Raw genomic sequence first — 22,285 nt, 5'->3', positions numbered from 1 at the left:
CACTCAGAATTGAGATTGAATTGACCTATGGTCAACTTTATGATATGACTATATTAGACAATAACAGTTCATTTACTTATCTATCTAAAGTCAATATTGGTCCAGTTTGATGTAACAAATACATCTGATCCTATCAACTTTGCTAATGTTATGAAAAGAACATAACACTACAATGTGTAAGTAGACCATATTGTATATTGGAAAGTCAGTGTTAATCTTGTGCACTGACTTATCTTATGACTAACTTATTTTTTAACATATAATCATATTTTTATTCTGCTGTGATTACGTCACTATAAATATGATTAACTATATGCTCGGAATTTAATATAAGTTTATATTAAACAAATAATCATGAAAATAAAACATGTGAGCAAAGTGATTGACCAAGTCAAAAATGATTTATATTCTTTTATTGATAATAAAATGAGATTACAATGATATTTGGTTTTAATCACTACACCAAAATACCTCTTTTGTGTCAGTCAAACGAGTCAGTCAGCATAGTTGACGGACGCCGTTGATCAAGAATTAGCATTTTTGGCAGTTGGGCACTACCACCAATGAAAGGGTATTTGCGTCAGTTAAAAAACTGACAATGTTAACTTGGGCGTTAGCGTCAGTGCCCCACTGACTCAAACGTCCCGTTAGCGTCAATCTCCTAATAGTATTCCTTGTCCTTGTGTTAAGTGTGGTATAATTGTTAGGACGACGATTGTTAAAATAAAAGATCACGTATTTAGGAACAGACAAGAAAAAAGTTATAAAGTGTGGTTTTTCACGGAGAAAGAATGAAAGTTACTAATGATGATCCATCTAAGAATAATAAGTATTTTGATGTGGATTATGAAGTTGATGATATTGTAGAATTGATTGATGATGCACAATATGAATCTCATGTGGATCCAGTTAAATTTCAGTCCATCTTATAAGACGTGGAAAAAATCATATTCCCTTATTGTAAAAGGTTCACAAAATTATCAACACTTCTTAGGTTGTGTAACTTAAAAGCCAAACATGGATGGAGTGATAAGGGAATGACAAAGTTGTTATCATTTTTAGGAGATTTATTACCAGAAGGTAATGAAATGTCGTCTTCATTTTATGAGGCAAAGAAGATGTTGGATTCGTTAGGCATGCAATATGAAAAAAATACATGCTTGTCCTAATGACTGCATCTAATATCGAAAAATATTTGTTGATGCAATTGCATGTCCGACATGTGGCAAGTCTAGATGGCATAAGAAAAAAAATTCTGATGCGGTTAGAAAAGGTGTCCCTACAAAGGTTATATGGTATCTATCACCGATGCCTCATTTGGTTTGGTTGTACCGAAATGATGATCATGCTAAAAAATTTAATTTAGCATGCCAAAGATAGAGTAAAGGATGGTAAGCTGAGACATCCAGCTAACTCTCCATCTTGGAAAATAGTGTATGTGAAATGGCCTGAATTTAGCAATGAACCGAGGAATATTCGTTTGGGTCTTTCTGCTGACAGAATTAATCCACACACTTCCCTTAGTAGTAAATATAGTTGTTGGCCTGTAATGCTAGTAATCTATAATTTACCGCCATGGTTTTGTATGAAGAGGAAGTTTACCATCTTGACCTTGTTGATATAAGGACCAAAACAACCTGAAAATGATATTGATGTATACTTAGCTCCTTTAATTGACGATTTAAGCACATTGTTGTATGGTGGGTGTACGCCCTGGCTTTCACACGGGCTGTTTAGCAGGACGAGCCTCGGACTAAACATGATTTAGCCCGAGGCTCCCACAGGCCAGAGGCTTTATCTTCAGGACGGGCCCTTTCTAGCTCGAGGGGATGGAGTTTCCAGCTCCCTCTTGTTGCACCAGGAGCTGGGAACAACATCCGGCGACCACTGACGGATCAGCTCGGGTTATGGATTGTTCCGGCAGCGAGCTTCTCAGGAAGCTGTGACCCTATGGGAAGTCAACACGCATAATCCTGCCATCACGTGTCCGATATCCCCCTGACTTCTTGGACACGCAGCAGGAACGTGCGTATTCAGACACCCACGGACGGGTTGGGCCGTGCGACCCATTGTCTCCTTCCATACTGATTAGACCACACTTGTGTGTCAGGTTTAGGAAGTAATCATGAATATCACAGACTTGATATGACAAATGGAAAGGTCACGGGATGACCTCCCTACCAATTTCCAGGTGCCTTCTCCTATAAATATGGAGACCCTGGGAATTGATAGGGGTTGGAAAAAATAGTCTTGTAAGAACTATATATTTTGTAAACCAATTACCCAGAAAAGATCAATAATATTGACTAGTGGAGTAGAAGGATTTTAACCTTCGAACCACTTAAAAACGTGTTTAAGGTCACCTAGTTCTTTTCACAAAGATTTCATATCTGCGGCGGTTCTACTTTTAAGTACTAATCTCTTTCTCTTCTTCTCTTAATTACCTGTTGCCGAAGAACCGCGTCAACAGTTTGGTGCTTTCATTGAGAGCAAGTCCAATTAGTACTACCACAAACATACAACTATGGTGACCACTCGATCCAAACATGGCAACGAGATAGAACAGCATGATGGGCAGGAGGCCCGCCATGTTGCCCTCCCCGAGGAGCAAGTTCCTGAAGTCCAGCAAAGGCCAGGAAAGCAGCCGGCCGGCCAAGACGACACTGGTAGTTTGGCGCCCCGGCCGCCTAATCCGAATCCATGTTATTATACTGCGGTGGAGATGGAGAATGCTCAGCTGAGGAGCCAGCTAGCAGCAGCTGGTCAGCAAATCCAGGATATTCTGAGTCGACTACCCCCTCTCACAACCAACGGTAACGTTGGAGAGAGGCAAGGCGAGGCTCCTAAGTCTCGCCGGAGTAATCGATCCAGGCATAGCCGTTCGGGTAGACTCCCTGCAGCCAACTCCACCCCTTCATCACGCCATCAAGAGGCGAACTTCAGGGAAATGCCTCAGACCGAACCGCCGCAGTACAGCCGTTCGGTTAGGACATCAACCCCTAGCTCTCAGACTTCCTCGAGGACGCCCAGAAGAGATAGGGGAAATTCCCAAAGGAGGGCCGAGGAGATCCGGAGACGTCAGCCCGTCCCCGAAGAACGTCCAGTTCCTCGTCCAGATCGACCAGCGCGAAACCATCAAGCTGGCAGGGCCGAGAGGCCCCCACCAAATTTAGTCCGTCCAGACGGCACTAGGATCGCCTCTCCGGTCAGGCATCCTCCTTCTCCCATCAGATATCCGTCTCCTCAGACCGTCCGAGACATCCCGACCTACGGAAATAGTAGGAGAGACCCGCCATCGGTCGGGCCTTCCCGCCGCAGCAGGGCGCCGGGAGGAGAAGCAGGTTGGAGCCGCCAAAGACGCACATCGAGCCTGTCTAGCAGGAGTCACTGGACCGGTAGTGCACGGAGTGATCTTTCGGGAGGAGACCTGCGACAACGACTAAGTTCAGCACAAAGTCACCATAATTCCCATGGAGGCGACCTTCGAGATCGCCTCAACTCTCACAGAGAGGGTCCAGTTAGGGATGGTAGCCAGGCCCGCTCAGTTGGGGTCCGATCCGAAGTACGTAATGGCGGGAATGCCCCAAATGACCTATCTCCAGATAGGAGGGGCAATAACCCGCCTAATATGTACAACGGGTCCGGAGCTGTTGAACAGCCCCGGAATAACCCAGGATCTCAGGACAAAACCCTAGAGCGCTTAACTCAAATGGAGGAGCTGATGAAGAAGCTCCTGTCGGAGAAAGAAAAAGACGAATATGATTCAGGGGATGAGATGGAGCTCTTCGCCCCCAACATAGCAGCAACGGCATACCCTTCTGGCTTTCGTATGCCTCACTTGTCAAAGTTCAACGGGGATGGAGACCCATCTGACCACTTAGGGATGTTCAACACCCTAATGATGGCTCATAACATCGGGCCAGAGCTTCGTTGCTTGATCTTTCCTTCCACCCTAACTGGACCTGCCAGGCAGTGGTTCAAACAAAGTAAAAGGCAGTCAATCAGCTCCTGGAAGACCTTTTCGGCTGACTTCAAGAGGGCATTCCGCGCCTCTCAGGCCGCCAGGGTCTAAGCCGACTCCCTAGCTAACGTGAGACAGCAACCTGGAGAAACGCTAAAAGCCTACTTGAGCAGATTTGCAAATGTCGCTGCTCGAGCCGGAGACGCCGACGACAGCTCCAAACTCATGGCTATGAGGACCGGGATCCTAGTAGGCGGAGATCTGTGGAAGGATATTCAAAGGAGGGGGGTCAGCTCAGTTAGTGAATTCCTTAACAGAGCTCAAGAATGGATAAACTTGGAGGAAGCTGAAGCTTCAGCCGCGGGGACCAGCCAGGCCCTCGAGAAGCCCACTGGGGCGGGAACAGAGATCGTAGTAGCGACTCCCGACGTCATGCAGAGCAACCAGCCCGGTGGCGGCAAAAGAAAAGGGAATGGTGAAAACGTCCAGCACGGTCAAAAGAAGAATAAGTCCGTGGATAAATTCAAGCCCGTGTTCACAATGTATACCGAGCTCACCCAAACCAGAGAGAATATTTTCCTGGCCAACGCTACGCGAGTCCCCTGGAAAAGACCGGAGCCAATAAAGCACCCTAAGGGAAAGAGAGACGCTTCCAAATTCTGCCGTTTTCATAACGACGTCGGGCACAATACCGACGACTGCAGGCACCTCAAAGATGAAATCGAGACTCTCATCCGAGCAGGTCCGTTGGCGCAATACTCGCGGAACAGGGTCCTGACAGGTCGACCCGCTCCGGAGATCCCAGCCAGTCAACCTGGACCTCGAGTAGATCAGGACGTCCCTCCCCCCGTGGTCGAGGGAGAGATTTCCACCATCTCTGGAGGGCCACACATGGCTGGTACGAGCAGAGGCGCCCAGAAGAGGTACATAAATGAGTTGAAGGCCCACAATGGAGGGGAGTTCATCCCGGAACAGCGTCAATCAAAACAACAAAGATTAGAGAAACAACCAGTCACTTTCACGGAGGAAGACGCGGGCCATGTCCAATTCCCTCATAACGATCCCTTGGTCGTAGCAGTCCAGCTCGCCAACCGGAGAGTAAGGAGGGTGTTAGTGGACAATGGGAGCTCGGTGAATCTCCTATTCCGTTCCACCTTAGAAAAAATGGGTCTGACCATCTCCGAGCTAAAGGCAACCTCGATGATGCTATATGGTTTTTCAGGCGAAGGGTCAGCAGCGATAGGAACGATCGAGTTGGTGATCACCCTAGGCGACGAGTCCTGAACAGTGTCCAAACTGCTCAAATTTGTAGTCATTGACTGCTCCGCTGCCTACAATGCAATTTTGGGCCGACCAACTGTAACGCCCTACTCCCTTAGAGCCGTTACTAAGTGAATTTTTAAGACAAAACAGTGCAATGAACTCGCTAACCGAGGTTTTGAGGCAAAAGTGTGACTAATAAAAGTTAAGGCTGTAATCCTTGAAAATGCGTTGACTCAATGAAAACTTCTAGTTTTAAACAATTGGGATCCCAAAAATAAGGTTTGAAAACCATTTTCATCTTGAAGTAAGTTTACAGTTGATCAGTTATAAAATCATAGATTATTACAGCCAATTTCAAATAAACCCCCAACCAAAGCAGTCGGGCAGGCCAAACATGTACGCGTCGCTTCACGCTCTCCGTACTCATGGTTGGTTGACTCAGTCTTTGCCCTACCTGCAACACGGAGCACCCGTGAGCCGAAGCCCAGCAAGAAAACTCATGCAGAACATAACATATGCAGTTAATACAGTTTATCATAACAGATAATCCACAGATAAACAAGTCAATCAATAGACTAAGCAAACACGGCCATGCCGCCCCAGAGCCTTACCAAAGCCCTGGGGTATCGGTTCTCACCGCGAGGATAACTCATGTATCCCTCGGGTCCCACCCTGAATATAGCATCCCATGTGCTAGGTGTTACTTTCGGCCCACGGCCGCCCCGGCCTACGCCGTTCTCGGCACTTGCCGTTAATTTCATCATAATCACACATATAGTACATTCAAAATAATCATTCACACATCATGATTCATTTAAGGTTAAACATTTGCACACAACACAATCTGGGGCCATGCCCTGCAATCATCTCATCATGCAACATGCAATATAGGGCCATGCCCGGCAATCACACTATGGGCCCATGCCCTATCCTACGGGTGTTATAGTTTTCTTACCTTAGTTCCAAATGCTTTAAATAGAAAATGGCGGCCCCCGAGCACGATCCACTTCCCGAGCACTAGCTTAACACCTAGTCACAACCAAGATAATGGATACCAATAAGATTAATCTCAAATGAGTTTCTAAACCAAGTTCTAGTACTCGGAACGTTGAAATTCACCAAACATTGTAAAAGACTCAACCCCGAGCACCCTAGGTTAAATTCCCAAGCCCAAATTCTCAAAATCCCAAAATTCCTTAAGCGCCGCGGCATGGCCCCCAAACAGAGCCACAAAATGCCCAGAAACAGGTAAGGGCCGCGGCCCTACATGGACCATGCCGCGGCCCGCCCTCCATCCTCAGCACAACTAAGCCTTCAAGGGCCGCGGCCCTCCAAGAACCATGCCGCGGCCCGACCCTTCGAACCCAGAAAAACCCACCATTTTCAAGCTTAAAACCTCACCTTAAGCCATCCCAAAGCTCCCAAATCAAAACCAATTAATAATCACAACATTAGGATGGTTTAAACAACACAATTCCACCAAAAATCCAACCTAACACTCACCAAGATCCCAATTCCAAATTTCTGAAATTTCAAACCTAAAACTCAAAACCAACCATGGAAATTCTCAATTTCAACCATCAAACTTTAATTTAAACCTTACCTCAGTTGTAGAATCATTTCCCAAAGGATCCCATGACCTATCTTCAAAGTTTCAAGCCTCAAACTCCTCCTTGAACATCAAAATCCATAAACATTCACAACCCAACAAAATCTCAGAAATTTAACTTGAGAAAAAGAATTAATTGCTTACCTTTACCCTGATTTGTTCTTGATTAACTCTTGAGCTAAACCTCCAAATCCCACAATCAATTTTCAGAAATTCAAGCTTGATTTCTCCTAAGATTTCTGTGGATTCATGAAAGAAAGAGGAAAGAAATAAGAAGAAGAGAGGGTGGAGGCTGGGTCGGTTTCTCTAAGTCTCCAAATGGTTTATTTGTTTTGTTTTTATAACTTAAGCTGGTTACCTCAAGGTTCGGGGTACCAAAATATCCCCGAGGCAAAAATGGTAAAATCCCCCAGTATTCCCGCCTAGACATCCTAACCTCAAATATATCTCCAATTATTTATTTTCATAACCCAACATCAAAAATACTCCTTGACTCGCTCAAAGTCAAACATAATGCCCCGTTGTGACTTTTCCCCGCTATCCAGCTCTAGGATCGCCTCGTGCCGAAAGTTACACATCACGGATATACCCACATACCACTGTGGTCTCAACAATCATCACATATTAATACAGTTATGCCCAACATGGCCAAAATTACAATTATGCCCTTCTAACACAATCTGGGCCTACATGCATACTAATATACATAGTCATGCATCTCAAATAATCAAATAGTCACATAACACGCTTTAAATCATAACCATGCATTTAACTCATAAAATCACACATAAATCCCAACATGCCCTCCTGGCACACTAATCAAGGCCCTTAAGCCTTATTAGCGAATTTGGGTCGTTACACCAACGCTCGTTTCTTTCGAAGCTATCACATCCGTCCGGCACCTCGCCATGAAGTTCCCTACTTCGACAGGGGTCTGCACTATCAAGGGCGATCAACTCGCTGCCAGGGAATGCTACAGCATTTCCATGAAGGGAAAATCTAAACCCGGGCAGGTGGCGATGGCCATTCAGGATGAAGAGGAATCGCAGGGACCTAAGGCGGCCCTTGAGATTGAAAAACCTCGGGTTTCCAAAGACGAAAAGCTCGCCTTAAGCGAGGACATTGACCCCCGAGTAGGCGAGGACAGGTCCGAGCTCCAAGCTATTGAAGATCTCGAGGAGGTAGGCATCGATGAACAAAATCTGTCACGGATGGTGAAGCTCGGAAAGAACCTCTGCGATAGAAGAAAGGCGGATCTGACTGCATTTCTGAAAAAGAACCTGGACGTATTCGCATGGTCGCACGAGCACATGATAGGGATCAGTCCGAGCGTAATCATGCACACGCTCCACCTAGACAAAAGCGTCCCTGCAAAGTCTTAAAAGCAGAGGCGTTTAGGGACAACCCGAGCCGAGGCCCTTGAAGAAGAAGTGGCCCGGCTCAAAAAATGTGGCTTTATCCGCGAAGCCAGATTTCCCATTTGGGTTGCCAATCCCGTGTTAGTTCCAAAGCCCAATGGCAAGTGGCGGACCTGTATCGACTTTTCCGACCTGAATAAAGCCTGCCCCAAGGATTGCTTTCCGTTGCCGAGGATCGATCAACTGGTGGATGCCACGGCGGGGCACGAGCTCATGTCCTTCATGGACGCGTACTCGGGCTACAATCAGATCGCGATGAATCCAGCAGACCAGGATCATACCAGCTTTATGACCCCGACTAATGTCTATTGTTATAAGGTCATGCCGTTCGGTCTTAAGAATGCCGGGGCTACCTACCAAAGGCTGGTAAATAGAATGTTCGCGGATCAGATCGGGAAAAACATGGAAGTGTACGTCGATGATATGCTCGTCAAGTCAAAGACTGCCACCAACCACGTCGCCGACCTGGAAGAATGTTTTAACATACTGCGAGAATATGGCATGAGGCTCAATCCTCAGAAATGCACTTTCGGTGTCGCATCGGGGAAGTTCTTGGGTTTCATAGTCAATACCCGAGGAATCGAGGCAAACCCGACAAGATCAGGTCACTGCTCGAGCTTCCATCCCCCAGGTCGCGGAAAGATGTCCAAGGCCTCACAGGAAGGGTGGCAGCACTGAACCGGTTCATTTCCAAATCGACCGACAAGTGCCTGCCTTTCATCAACCTGCTCCGCGGAAACAAGAAGTTCGAATGGACAGTAGAATGCGAGGGCGCATTCCTCGACCTAAAAACGCACCTAGCTGAGCCACCTGTGCTATCAAAGCCCAGGGTAGGAGAACCTCTTTTCCTCTACATGGCCGTGACTGAGGACGCAGCTAGTGCCGTTCTGGTGCGAGAAGAGGACCAGGCTCAGAAACTGGTTTATTACATCAGCAAGAGACTCCTCGGAGCTGAGTCAAGGTACCCGTTGATGGAAAAACTGGCGTTCTGCCTAATCACGGCCTCGCAAAAACTCAGGCCATACTTCCAGTCCCACTCTGTACACGTCATGACCGATCAGCCTCTAAGGCAGGTTTTGCAAAAGCCTGAAGCCTCGGGACGCTTGCTAAAGTGGGCGGTCGAACTCAGTCAGTTCGAGATTTTCTATACTCCCCGAACTACCATAAAAAGTCAAGCCTTGGCCGACTTCGTGGCAGAATGCGCGGGATTCCGTGAGATCCCATCGGAAGATTCACAGCAGCTCACCTCCTCAGGTTCATCGTGGAGGATCTTCGTTGATGGCTCATCTAACGAGAACGGCTCCGGGTCCGGAATCATTCTGATATCCCCAGAAGGACATAGATTCCATTCGGCGCTGAGGTTCGGGTTCAAGGCGTCCAACAACGAGGCAGAGTACGAGGCCTTGTTAGCCAGACTTAGGATAGCTAGCGAGCTAAAGGCAAGCTCTGTCCAATGCTTCAGCGACTCCCAGCTCGTGGTGAATCAGGTCCTAGGCGAGTATCAGGCGCGGGGTCCCAAGATGGCCTCTTATTTGGCTAAGGTAAAATCCGAATTGTCTACGTTTGGGCAAGGGTCGATCGAGCAGATACCTCGGGAGCAGAACGCCAATGCAGATGCTCTCGCCAAGCTCGCCACCTCGGGGGAGGCAGAAACCCTGGGGTTGGTGCCAATTGAGTTCTTGGACAAACCAAGCATAGACAGAGATCGAGCAGATATTGAGATGATTGACATCAGGACAACCTGGATGACTCCCATTGTTGAGTACCTTGTCGAGGGCAAGTTACCCGAAGGGCGCAACGACGTACGGCGAGTCCTTTATCAAGCTCCGAGATATACGCTAGTCGAGGGGGTGTTGTACCGACGTGGGCATTCATTACCTCTCCTCCGGTGTGTTCTTCCAAGTGAAGCGGAGGCCATCCTGCAAGAAGTTCATGACGGATTCTGCGGAGATCACACTGGGGGGCAAAGCCTGGCCTTGAAGATCCTTCGGCAGGGTTTTTACTGGCCGACTCTGTCCAAAGACTCGATCTCATATGTAAAAAAGTGCGACAAGTGTCAGCGGTTCGCCGCGGTTGCACGAGCACCCCCGACCGAGCTAAAAATGATATCGTCTCCCTGGCCCTTCGCCATTTGGGGCATAGATCTAATAGGCGCCCTGCCCACCGGAAAGGGCGGGGTCCGTTACGCCGTGGTAGCCATTGACTACTTCACAAAGTGGGCCGAAGCAGAGCCGTTGGCGACAATAACATCGAAAAAGGTGCTAGACTTCGTGGTTAAAAGCATCGTTTTTCGATTCGGCCTACCCAAAAAGATCGTTTCCGAAAATGGCACTCAATTTGACAGCGACCTGTTCACCGAATTTTGCAAAAAGCACGGAATTGTGAAAAGCTTCTCATCCGTGGCCTATCCCCAAGCGAACGGCCAGGTCAAAGCTGTCAATAAAACTCTGAAGGCAAGCCTCAAGAAGAGGCTAGATGAGGAAAAGGGGATCTGGCCAGAACAGCTCCCCCAAGTTCTGTGGGCCTATAGGACCTCACATCGGACTCCCACGGGTCACACTCCTTTCTCCCTAACCTTTGGAAGTGAAGCGGTCCTCCCCGTGGAGGTGAAGGTCCTGTCGCACAGGGTCTGATCCTACGAACAAGACAAGAACTACGAGCTCCTATGCCACTCCTTAGACTTGATGGATGAGAGGCGAGAGGATTCACAACTCCAGCTCGCCCATTATCAACAGAAAATCACTCGCTACTTCAACACTAAGGTCAAAAGACGTGCCTTTAGCGTAGGCGATTTGGTCTTGAGGAGAGTTTTCCTGGCCGGGAAAGATCCCAAAGATGGGGTTTTGGGACCAAGCTGGGAAGGACCATACCAGGTCATCGAAGTCATCAAAGAAGGGACGTATAAATTAGCTCGACTTGGTGGAGGGGCGGTCCCGCGGACTTGGAATGCAATCCACCTAAAGAAATATTATCCATAAACATTTGTAAGACCTAGAAGGTCACCTTCCATGTATAAATAAAAATCAAATGTTCCTCGTTATTTGCAAGTGTAATTTTAAAGTAACAACGAAAGGCCCTTTCCCAGTTACTTGGGGGGCATATGGTACCTGGATATATCCAGGTCTCCTTAACGACTTAGGTGTTAATTTTTATCTACGGATAAGAGTCATCACAAACTAAGTCCTATCCTGGTCTTAACCGGGTCATAAAACTTAGAAGTTAACAAAAATTTGTTGACCGTGGTTCTTCTTTAAAGAGCCCGGGATACGGATAAAAGTTAACGCGATCTAAGTTTTTTCGAAATAAGTTCCTGGTCTTAACCGGGTCATAAAACTTAGAAGTTAACAAAAATTTGTTGACCGTGGTTCTTCTTTAAAGAGCCCGGGATACGGATAAAAGTTAACGCGATCTAAGTTTTTTCGAAATAAGTTCCTAGTCTTAACCGAGTCATCAAACTTAGAAGTTAACAAAAATTTGTTGACCGTGGTTCTTCTTTAAAGAGCCCGGGATACGGATAAAAGTTAACGCGATCTAAGTTTTTTCGAAATAAGTTCCTGGTCTTAACCGGGTCATAAAACTTAGAAGTTAACAAAAATTTGTTGACCGTGGTTCTTCTTTAAAGAGCCCGGGATACGGATAAAAGTTAACGCGATCTAAGTTTTTTCAAAATAAGTTCCTGGTCTTAACCAGGTCATAAAACTTAGAAGTTAGCTAAAATTTGTTGACCGTGGTTCTTCTTTAAAGAGCCCGGGATACGGATAAAAGTTAACGCGATCTAAGTTTTTTCGAAATAAGTTCCTGGTCTTAACCGGGTCATAAAACTTAGAAGTTAACAAAAATTTGTTGACCGTGGTTCTTCTTTAAAGAGCCCGGGATACGGATAAAAGTTAACGCGATCTAAGTTTTTTCGAAATAAGTTCCTAGTGTTAACCGGGTCATCAAACTTAGAAGTTAGCTAAAATTTGTTGACCGTGGTTCTTCTTTAAAGAGCCCGGGATACGGATAAAAGTTAACGCGATCTAAGTTTTTTCAAAATAAGTTCCTGGTCTTAACCAGGTCGGAAAACTTAGAAGTTAGCTAAAATTTGTTGAACGCGGATCTTCTTTAGAGAGCCCGGGACACAAATAATGTTAACTTGAACTAAGTCATAAAAATAAAAAGATAAATTGTGACCAAATGCATACAAGTATATATATAAAACTGGCTGAGCAAAATGTCTCGAGGCGGAAACGCCCCACACAAAAAGAGAATATAAAAAAAAAAAAAATGCTCAAAGTGCGTAAACGAGGAGCATCCTAAGCCCCATCAGCTGGCCCTTTGGAGGTCGCGGTCTCGCCCTGTTCCGCCGCGGCAGAAGCCTCTCCAGTCTCCGAAGGAGGAGCCTCCTTATTCAGGTGGGCTTGAAGCCGCGGCAACAGGAATGCCCAGAGGTCCGGCGGCATGAAGGAGAAGTCCGCGTCCGGATTGTGGGACCAGCAGTGATAGAATAGGTCCTGTAAGGACTGCTTCGACACGACCCGCTCGTCTTTCAGGGCGGCCTGGGAGGTCTGGACTTCGGCCTTCGCCACCTCAAGGTCTGCCCGCGATGCGGCCAGGGAGTTTTTAAGCTCTAGGTTCTCGGAGCGAAGCTTCTCTAGCTCGGATGCGGCCAGGGAGCGTTTAAGCCCTTGGTTCTCCGAGCGGACCTTCTCTAGCTCGGCTTTGGAGGCCGCCAGGGCGTCTCTCGCCTCCTGAGACTCCTGGAGGGCAGTCTGGCGATCTGCTTCCAAACCCTCGAGCTGGGCCTTGGTCCTAACGATGCCTCTATAGGCGGCAGCCATGCCCTGCAAGAAAAGAATGATAAATTAGCGAACTGGAAGGAGAAAGGTGGCGTGTGAATGTCAAAGCCTTAGAAGAAGGGGGCACTTTACCGTTAAAGTCATGTCCATAGCAGATTCTATAACTCGGACCGGGCTCGTTGTTTCGATGGCCCGGAGCTCCTTCTCCCTGATATTGTAATAGTGGCTGACGGCGTAGCTGGCCGACTCGTACACCGTACCCCGGAATGCTTCGGGCATCTTCTCCAGAGCCCGGGGGTCGACCGGGATACGCACGTCTGGGGCTGCCGTGGCCAGATTCCCGACCTCTATTACCCCGTCCTGGGCGGCCAGTGGAGATCGTTGGGGTGGCGGATGCATGAGTCCTGTCCTGGCGACAGGGAGGTTCGCCCCCGCGACCTGGGATGGCGGGTCTCTCTCCTTCTCCGTAGCCGGGGATTTGGTGGAGGCCCCGGTCGAGCTCTTGGACTCGCGAAACCTCTTTAACCTCGGCCCCGCTGGGGGATTCCCACCGAACACAACGCCCCGCAGACTATTCCCGGGCTGAGACATCTCTTCTGCCAAAGAGCAAAAAACACGGTTATTAGCAATCATACAGAAATAAAGGCAATAAGAAAGCAAATACTAAGGGAGCCCTACCCCCCGAGCTGGAAGAGCCTAGGACGATTATCTCACGAACTGGCGAAGGTTCTAGGTCCGGTTCTGAATCGGGACTGGACTCTTCTACGTACTGCCTAATCCCCGGAGCGTAGACGCCCCTCTGGAGCGCAGGCCACGTGCGTAAATTGGTCCCGTACTCCTCAAGAATGGCCGACCTAAAGGCTAGGGTATTATCTACTACTACGGTACCCTTGGGCCGACTCTCTTGGTTGTCCAGCACGAGCTGGTCAACGCAGTGGAGCAGGAGCGTGTCCAGGTTCGGATTCCTTGGGTGACGATGGACGAGCTGCCTAGGGTTGAATCTAACCAGCCGGGGGTCTGCAGTGGCCCTATCTACGTTCTTAAATAAATAAGAGTTACCTTGACCGGAAGGACCCGCGGCTGCTCCGGATTGGGCCCTCTCCTCGCTCATCCCCTGGGCGACCTCCAAGCTCCTCTTCCTGTTCCTCACCAGAGGAACTTCCTCACCTTCTTCCTCGCCTTCGTCATCTGCGACCTCCTCCGCGACAATCGGCCTGTTGTCGCGGGCTGGGGGAGGACCCCGGGGCCTTTTCAAATTCAAAGTCTGATTTGGGAAAATCAGCTTGCAGAATACCATCGCCTCATCCGTCATGAGCACGCGGTAGTCTTTCTCACTGGGGGGCAGGTTCGCCAGTGTATCGTATTGACCCCCGAGGGTCACGGACTTTTCGGTCCTCGAGTAGATGGCTGCAAGGTTGGTTGAAATCAGAATTGGAATAAGGGACGGGCTAAAATAAGATAACTCTTAAAAGGCGAGCTAAATGGAGGATTACTTACGAGGGCGGTTGAAATAATGATGATCACAGTTTCGGAACCCAGTAGACATAAAAATCTGGTCTTTGAAGTCGTTTGGATGGCTCGGCAGCTCGATCACTGCTGCTGTGTTAGGGAAGCGGGTTAAGTAATAGAACCCGTCGCCTCGCCCCCGCTGGTCCGGGCTGGCTTTGAGGCAGAAGAAATATAGGATATCAGCAGGAGTGGGGACCTCCCACTCATGCTTTTGGAACAAATACCTCAGTCCCGCCAGCAGACGGTATGAATTGGGGGGGAGCTGAAATGGGGCCAACCCCACATAGTTCAGAAAATCAGCAAAATACTGATCCAGGGGGAGGAAGGCCCCTGCCTTGAAGTGTTCCCCGCTCCAGGCCGCGAACGACTCGTCGAGCAGCGTGCAGCTCCTCTCCCCATCCGCAGCAGGTCGGGCGATCACGGAGGTCTTCCCCAGAGGAATGTTGTGGTTAAGGAAGATTTTGGTGATCTTTGCCTGGCTGGTTATCTTCGAGACGATTCTCTCCGCCTCGAAAAACGCGTCAGGAGCCACCTCGGCCTGCTTCTCCACCGCCGGCCCAAAGTGAGGAATTGGCGAGCTGGTCACCACCGCCTTTCCTTTATCCTTCTGGGAGGCCGAACTTCCCACATTCTTCTGTGGCAGATTTCTCTTTGGAGCCATCTGGTCGCCTATCAAACAAAAGAAAACACTTTAGAAAAGGCGACCCAAGCAGGAGAGTGAAGCAAGTATTAAGTACACGAGCTGGGGTAAGCCCAGCCCGTGGAGAGTGGTGCCACGCGTTCCAAGGAACACGCGCCTATGCCTCCAACAGATCCCAGATTACTCGGAATTCGTGTGTCAGAGGACTCAGGGTAAAAAATTGCCTTGGGGGGAAAGTTTCAACAAGCAAGGCATGGCAAAACCGCTTTTAAGGCGTATTCCCTAAGCTACCCGGTTTTTGCACCCAAAATTCCTAAGGATCCTACCCAGAAATTGTTCCTAAGAGAGAATCATGGAACCCATGTTCTAAGGCGATGTCCCATGGCAAGTGTGCCCTAATCTAAGAAGGGCCATCACCCTCCATATCCCCGCGACCCAGAAAACCTCTGCCTGTGGCTACAGTAAAAATTTGTTACCTAGGCTACAGTGGCATGCTTTAAAAAATAAACAGGGACAGAAGACTTACAGTATAGGGTTGGATGGTGAGCGAGGTTGCTGCGCTGGTAGGAGCTTCGTTGGCACAGTAGTCTCCAAGGCCTTGAAGGAACTTGCACGCTTAAGCTTCGTGAATGGAGAAGATGAGAGCAATGGAAATGAGGGTTTTGTTCTTCGGAAGGTCAGAGAGAAAAGAAGGAAATTTGAGAGGTTCTGAATGGTAAGGTGGCCCGTGCGAGGGATGACCACCCCCTTTTTATACAAGGGAGGATCACATGTAAAAGGCTCCTGGGAGACCCTCCACTCGAAATGTGAAACGACGGCTGGACAGTAGGCTAGGTCATTTAATGCGGTTCTCGTAGAGTGTATCGTCGCCACCCACGGCGTTCCACGTATCAGACGCATGCGAAAAGCATGGAATGCGAAGGGTTGTGGGAGAAGTCTAAAAGCCCCTACTGTGGTCTCCCATATCTGACGTCATGGACCACGAGCAGGAGCTTGGGGGGCAGATGTACGCCCTGGCTTTCACACGGGCTGTTTAGCAGGACGAGCCTCAGACTAAACATGATTTAGCCCGAGGCTCCCACAGGCCAGAGGCTTTATCTTCAGGACGGGCCCTTTCTAGCTCAAGGGGATGGAGTTTCCAGCTCCCTCTTGTTGCACCAGGAGCTGGGAACAACATCCGGCGACCACTGACGGATCAGCTCGGGTTATGGATTGTTCCGGCAGCGAGCTTCTCAGGAAGCTCTGACCCTATGGGAAGTCAACACGCAAGATAAACGTGCATAATCCTGCCATCACGTGTCCGATATCCCCCTGACTTCTTGGACACGCAGCAGGAACGTGCGTATTCAGACACCCACGGACGGGTTAGGCCGTGCGGCCCATTGTCTCCTTCCATACTGATTATACCACACTTGTGTGTCAGGTTTAGGAATTAATCATGAATATCACAGACTTGATATGACAAATGGAAAGGTCACGGGATGACCTCCCTACCAATTTCCAGGTGCCTTCTCCTATAAATATGGAGACCCTGGGAATTGATAGGGGTTGGAAAAAATAGTCTTGTAAGAACTATATATTTTGTAAACCAATTACCCAGAAAAGATCAATAATATTGACTAGTGGAGTAGAAGGATTTTAACCTTCGAACCACTTAAAAACGTGTTTAAGGTCACCTAGTTCTTTTCACAAAGATTTCATATCTGCGGCGGTTCTACTTTTAAGTACTAATCTCTTTCTCTTCTTCTCTTAATTACCTGTTGCCGAAGAACCGCGTCAACAGTGGGGTTAATGCTTACGATGCTTATAAGAAAGTAAAATTCAATGTTAAAGCAATGTTGTTGTGGACCATTAATGATTTTCCAGCCTTAAGTAATCTTTCTCGATTTAGTGTTAAAAGGTATAAGGCATGTGCCATTTGTGAAGAGGGGACTCATTCTGAATATTTGAAACACTCTCAAAAGATTTTTTATATGGGACACCAAAAGTTCTTACCTGAAGAACATGAATTTCGAAGTTTGACAAATGCCTTCAATGGTAAACCTGAATTTGGAAAGGCTGCACCACCTTTACTTGGAGGACAATTGTAACGTCCCAAAATTACCTAATAAAGCTTAAGGCCTTGTTTAATTGGTCAGGATGGAAATTGTTGACTGCGTTTTTAGCCAACGACGTGAGAACATCAATAACGACAAGCCTTCAAGAGAAATAAAAACGACACAGACGGTACAATAAAGAAAATAAAGAACACACGAGATTTTTATAGTGGTTCAGCCCCGATTGTCGGTAATAGCCTAATCCACTTAGAGTTGTGATTTATAAATCTATACTCAAGATCAGATGGACTGAGCCAACTGAGTTTCTTCAGTACAGATTGTGAAAATACAAGAATTCTCTATAATTTCAGCACTTTCTCTCTCTAGAATAGACAGACCCAACTTTCTCTCTCTAGAAAGAAGAAGCAGAAAAAAGCCTTTCTCTCATCCCATAAGCTCTCTATTTATAGGCCTGGGATTCTCAACTGATATCCCCTTATAATAGGGATATTTTATTATATTTATTACATTTATATTACAAATAAACATTCAAAATTCGAAATGTAACAAACTCCCCATTTGTGGGAAGAATGAGAGATTCCCGCGTATGTTGTTGAAGTTGTGTCTGACTTAGTCTCCTCTAGCTAGTTGGTCCACCTCCTACTCACTACCCATGCAAGTGCTGGTTGAACATGCATGGTGGTAGGACATGTTTTTGGTGGATTGAACGTGCATGGTGGTAGGACATGTTTTTGGTGGGTTGAACGTGCATGGTGGTAGGAGATGCACTTCTCTCCTCTAACATGCACTCTCCTCTAACATGCACTCTCCTCTAGCATGCCATGTTCCTCCTTGAACCAATCTCCTTGGCTTCTCCTCGGACCAAGGTGGTCCGAGGCAACCTCCTTGGCACCTCACCTTGGACAACATTGAGGCAACCTCACCTTGGACAACATTGAGGTAACCTCACCTTGGACAACATTGAGGCAACCTCACTTTGGACAACATTGAGGCAACCTCACCTTGGACAACATTGAGGCAACCTCACCTTGGACAACATTGAGGCAACCTCACCTTGGACAACATTGAGGCAACCTCCTTTAGCATCTCCCAAACATGTCCGATCGAACATTGTATAGGCTCTCCTTATCAAAATCTAAGTCTCCATTCTCTTGCATGAGACTCCGCCTCCTTAGCTATTTACCTTGGACACGTTCGAGCCAACACTTAGAAAATCTTGGGAGGCTTGCCTCCTACACACCCTTGGGGTCTCTTAGGACCACATCCTCCTTGGGGTCTCCTAGGACCACATCCTCCTTGGGGTCTCCTAGGACCATTCCCCTTAACTCTCCTAGAATGCACCTTCCTATTTTTTGGGTATAACAGAAATATACAGAGTTATATTTTTATTTGATATATTTGATTGTGATTATGTGTTATATGATAATGTAACTAGTTTTGCATGTCTAGGGGTATTAAATATGCATGTGGACCCATTTCTTATTAGAAGAGAAATTTTGATAATTTGGCCCGTTATGGGCATAATTGTATATATGTGCATATATGTGATATATGTGTGAGACCACATTATTATGTGGGTTTATTTGAGTTACTTGGCACGAGACAATCCTAGGGAGCAAGATAGCGAGAAAGCCACAACGAGACCCAATACCCGACTCAGGGCGAGTCAAGGGGTATTTTGGGTATTTAGCATTTAAATGGGTTATCGGGTAATGGGAATGAATAATTGGGGATATATATTTGGAGTTAGTGAGTTTAGTGTTAGGAAAATATAAATTTGCCTCAATGGAAATAGTAAGAAATTACTACTCTATGCAATATATTACAAATAATAATGATTGATTAAAAGGAGTTACAACTCTATAACAGAAAATTACAAAGAAACAAAGAAAATGAAGAAGATGATGAAGAAGAAGAGAATAGTAAAATACAACTCTAAGCAAAAGGTTACAAATAAAGTAAAGTGTTTGAAACAAAAGAAAAGAAAAGATTACAACTCTTGAACAAGAAATACAAGTAAAAAGAACAAGAGAATAAGAAGAAAACAATACAATAGAAAGGAGAACAAAAATACAAGAAACTCTCACTTACACAACCTAAGTGAAGAGGGTTGAGAATCACCAACTTGAACAAGGTTTAAAACCTTTGTCCAAAAGCTTATTTCCCCCTAACTCAAGCACTAAGGGATCTCTCTCAGATATTGGAAAAGCTTTCTGGAATTATCAAGCCTCAAGGTGTTTCTAGCCAAGTGCTCTAATGGATAGAAATGTTGTGTCTTACAAGTGAGCTATAGGCTCCTATTTATAGATTTTAGAGACACCCTTTGAATTTCAAATTCCACCAACCCCCATGGCTGTTACCAATGTTTAATTGGATTAATATGGAATTAAAAATGAGATTTGGGAGTTATTTGGGTTTTTTGAGCCGTTCAACAAAGATTGAAAAAACTAAAAAAATGGTTAGTTTTGGCCTGTGGCCGCGGCCAGAGACATTAGTGGCCGTGACCACTAGCCTCTGTCCTACAGGCCGTGGCCACCAACATTCAGTGGCCGCGGCCACCGACCATTTTCAGCACTAAAAAATGTGTTGTTTTTCCAAACGGTTCCAAACCCTCCCAAATGATTTTGTAACTCCAAAAACACATTATTGGGGTTAAAATCATATCTCTAACAGCCATATCACATATGGCTTTATGAAATTCATCTCAATATTGTGTAACAACAAATTTACACAATAAAGGGTAATATTTGGAAGTTACAAATTTGTAACACCAAATATGTTACATTATTTGGATATATCTCATATATCTAAATATTGTAACTCTCTATTATATGTTACAATATGTGACACTCTTTGTCACATTTATTTAATCTAAAACATTATATTATAATATAATATAATATTACATTATATTATAAAATAATATAACATTTAGGAGGGATTATTGGGGAATTTGACCATTTTTCACTCGGGGACGTTTTTGCTACCCTAAGCCTCGAGATTAGGTTAAGTCACTTAAGCCTTAGGAAACAAAAAGAAAGAAACAAAACATTAAGACTCTCTTTGAACTGACTCCCTCTCTCATCTCACTCTCTTTTTCTCTCTAAGCTGCCTTAAGCTAGTTGTTGAAGAACTAAGGGAATTTTTGGCTAGAAACCAAAGAATTGAAGGCTTGGGATTGGGATTTGGATAGCTTGTGGCTAGGGGATCTTCATTCATAGCTAAGGTAAAAATTCAATCTCTTTGTTGTAACTGAATTTTAGTAGAATCCATGGTTGTTCTTGAGGTGTTTTTGAACCTTATAGCCCAAAAGTGAATTTGGTGTTTTGATGAGTTTTATAACTAAATTCTTGTTGGGTTTTGTTGCTGGGAAGATATTAGAACTATTGTGGTGATTGAATTATGGTTTTGGGGTGAAATTGGGATAGTTTGGGTTGAATTTGGCTGTTGGAAAATCTGGGTTCGCAGGGCCAAGTCACGGCTCTGTTCTTGAGGGGTCGCGACTCAGCTGAACCCAGGGCCTTGGGAGGCATGCCGCGACCTTCTTGGGCAGGTCGCGGCCCGCATCCCTTTGGCAGAGGGAGAGGGCCTCGGATTAGAGGGGGTGCACTGCGACCCTCAAGGGTAGGTCGCGTCCCGCCTGGGAAATTTTGGCCATGGGGAGTTTTTAATGATGGGAAGCTTTTCCTTAGGGCTTGGGATCAATTCCACAACCCGGTTTAGTGGAATTCGAGGCCCCAGAGGTTAGGACTTTGTCCGTAAGCCTTTACTTGCTCGTTGTTGATGGAATCCTATATTATGATTGTGACTAAGTTATCACTAGGGGATTGGAACTGGGATTGTGCTCGAGGGTCTTCCTTATTTTACGCTATACTCGAACCTAAGGTAAGAAAACTGTACCCAATACGTTTTATCAAGGCTTGGCCTAACTGTTATCAATAATTATGATTAGGGCTTGGGCCCCTAATATCGCTTATGTTTAAGCTTTTGTTTCACATGTTGATTGGTCCTACTTGAATATTCTATACCTGCTTAAGTGTTTCATGTCTGTTGCATGGATTCTATGGTTAAGGCCTAAGGCACCGTTAAATAGCTATGATTAGTATTATGAGTACAGTTACTCGATGGTGTTATGTGATTAACATGCATGCGTATTCATTTAGTTGGGATATGCCTATTCATATTTGTTTCTGTATTGAAGTTTGCATACCTGGATCAGGGCTTGACTTATTAGTCAAGGACGTTGGTCAAAAGGCTTAGGCCTAAATTAACAATGTACTATTATGTTGGTCGACCTTATGGTCATTGGAAAACCAAAGGTGTTGGGCAAGCTCTATGGCTAGTTACTTAGAGCTAAGGGAAAGGACCTCAAGTGACTCTATGGTCACATAGCTAGGGCATAGGCCTCGGGGTTGGCTCTATGGTCAACTCTTCAGGGCAGCGACCCCAAATTGGTCCGATGACCATTTGTTTGTAACTGAATAACTGTATGTGTAGGTTATTACTGTTGGACATTCTATATAAGAATCTGGAATCTGTATTTCTGTTTATGCAGATGTTGAGTTTTCTTGATGAGCCTTGGCTCACGGGTGCTTTGTGGTATAGCTAAAGGGAAGGGAAAGCTTGACCAGCCATGAGTTGGAGAGCTTCGGTGGCGGCGTGTACATATGCGGCTGTTCGACCACCATGACCGAGGATATCTCAGAAGAACTAAGGCTGTAGCCATGTTTTTGCCGCTTAGGTCAGCTGGATGTAATTTTTGATAGACTTACACTTCTTTAAGAATTTGGTTGTATTATTTTGGGATCCCACGAATGTATGAAACTTTCTAAATAAAAGTCAACAGTTCCGTTGACCAAAGTTTTTAACCCTAACCCTTGACATTAACCATAGTTACATGTTTTAAGCTAAATGACTTAATTAGCAAGTCTGTTACAATTTAAAGTACAGAGTGTAACAGTCCTGGATTATGTTGTGGCAACCCCACTGGACGCTAGTGCTCAGCCTTCACCTGCTGATAGGTCAAACACTTGGCCACATATTCCACTAC

Source organism: Humulus lupulus, chromosome 4 (genome assembly GCF_963169125.1).
Source record: "Humulus lupulus chromosome 4, drHumLupu1.1, whole genome shotgun sequence".
NCBI classification, from domain to species: domain Eukaryota; kingdom Viridiplantae; phylum Streptophyta; class Magnoliopsida; order Rosales; family Cannabaceae; genus Humulus; species Humulus lupulus.
Note: the sequence above shows the minus strand (reverse complement) of the source record.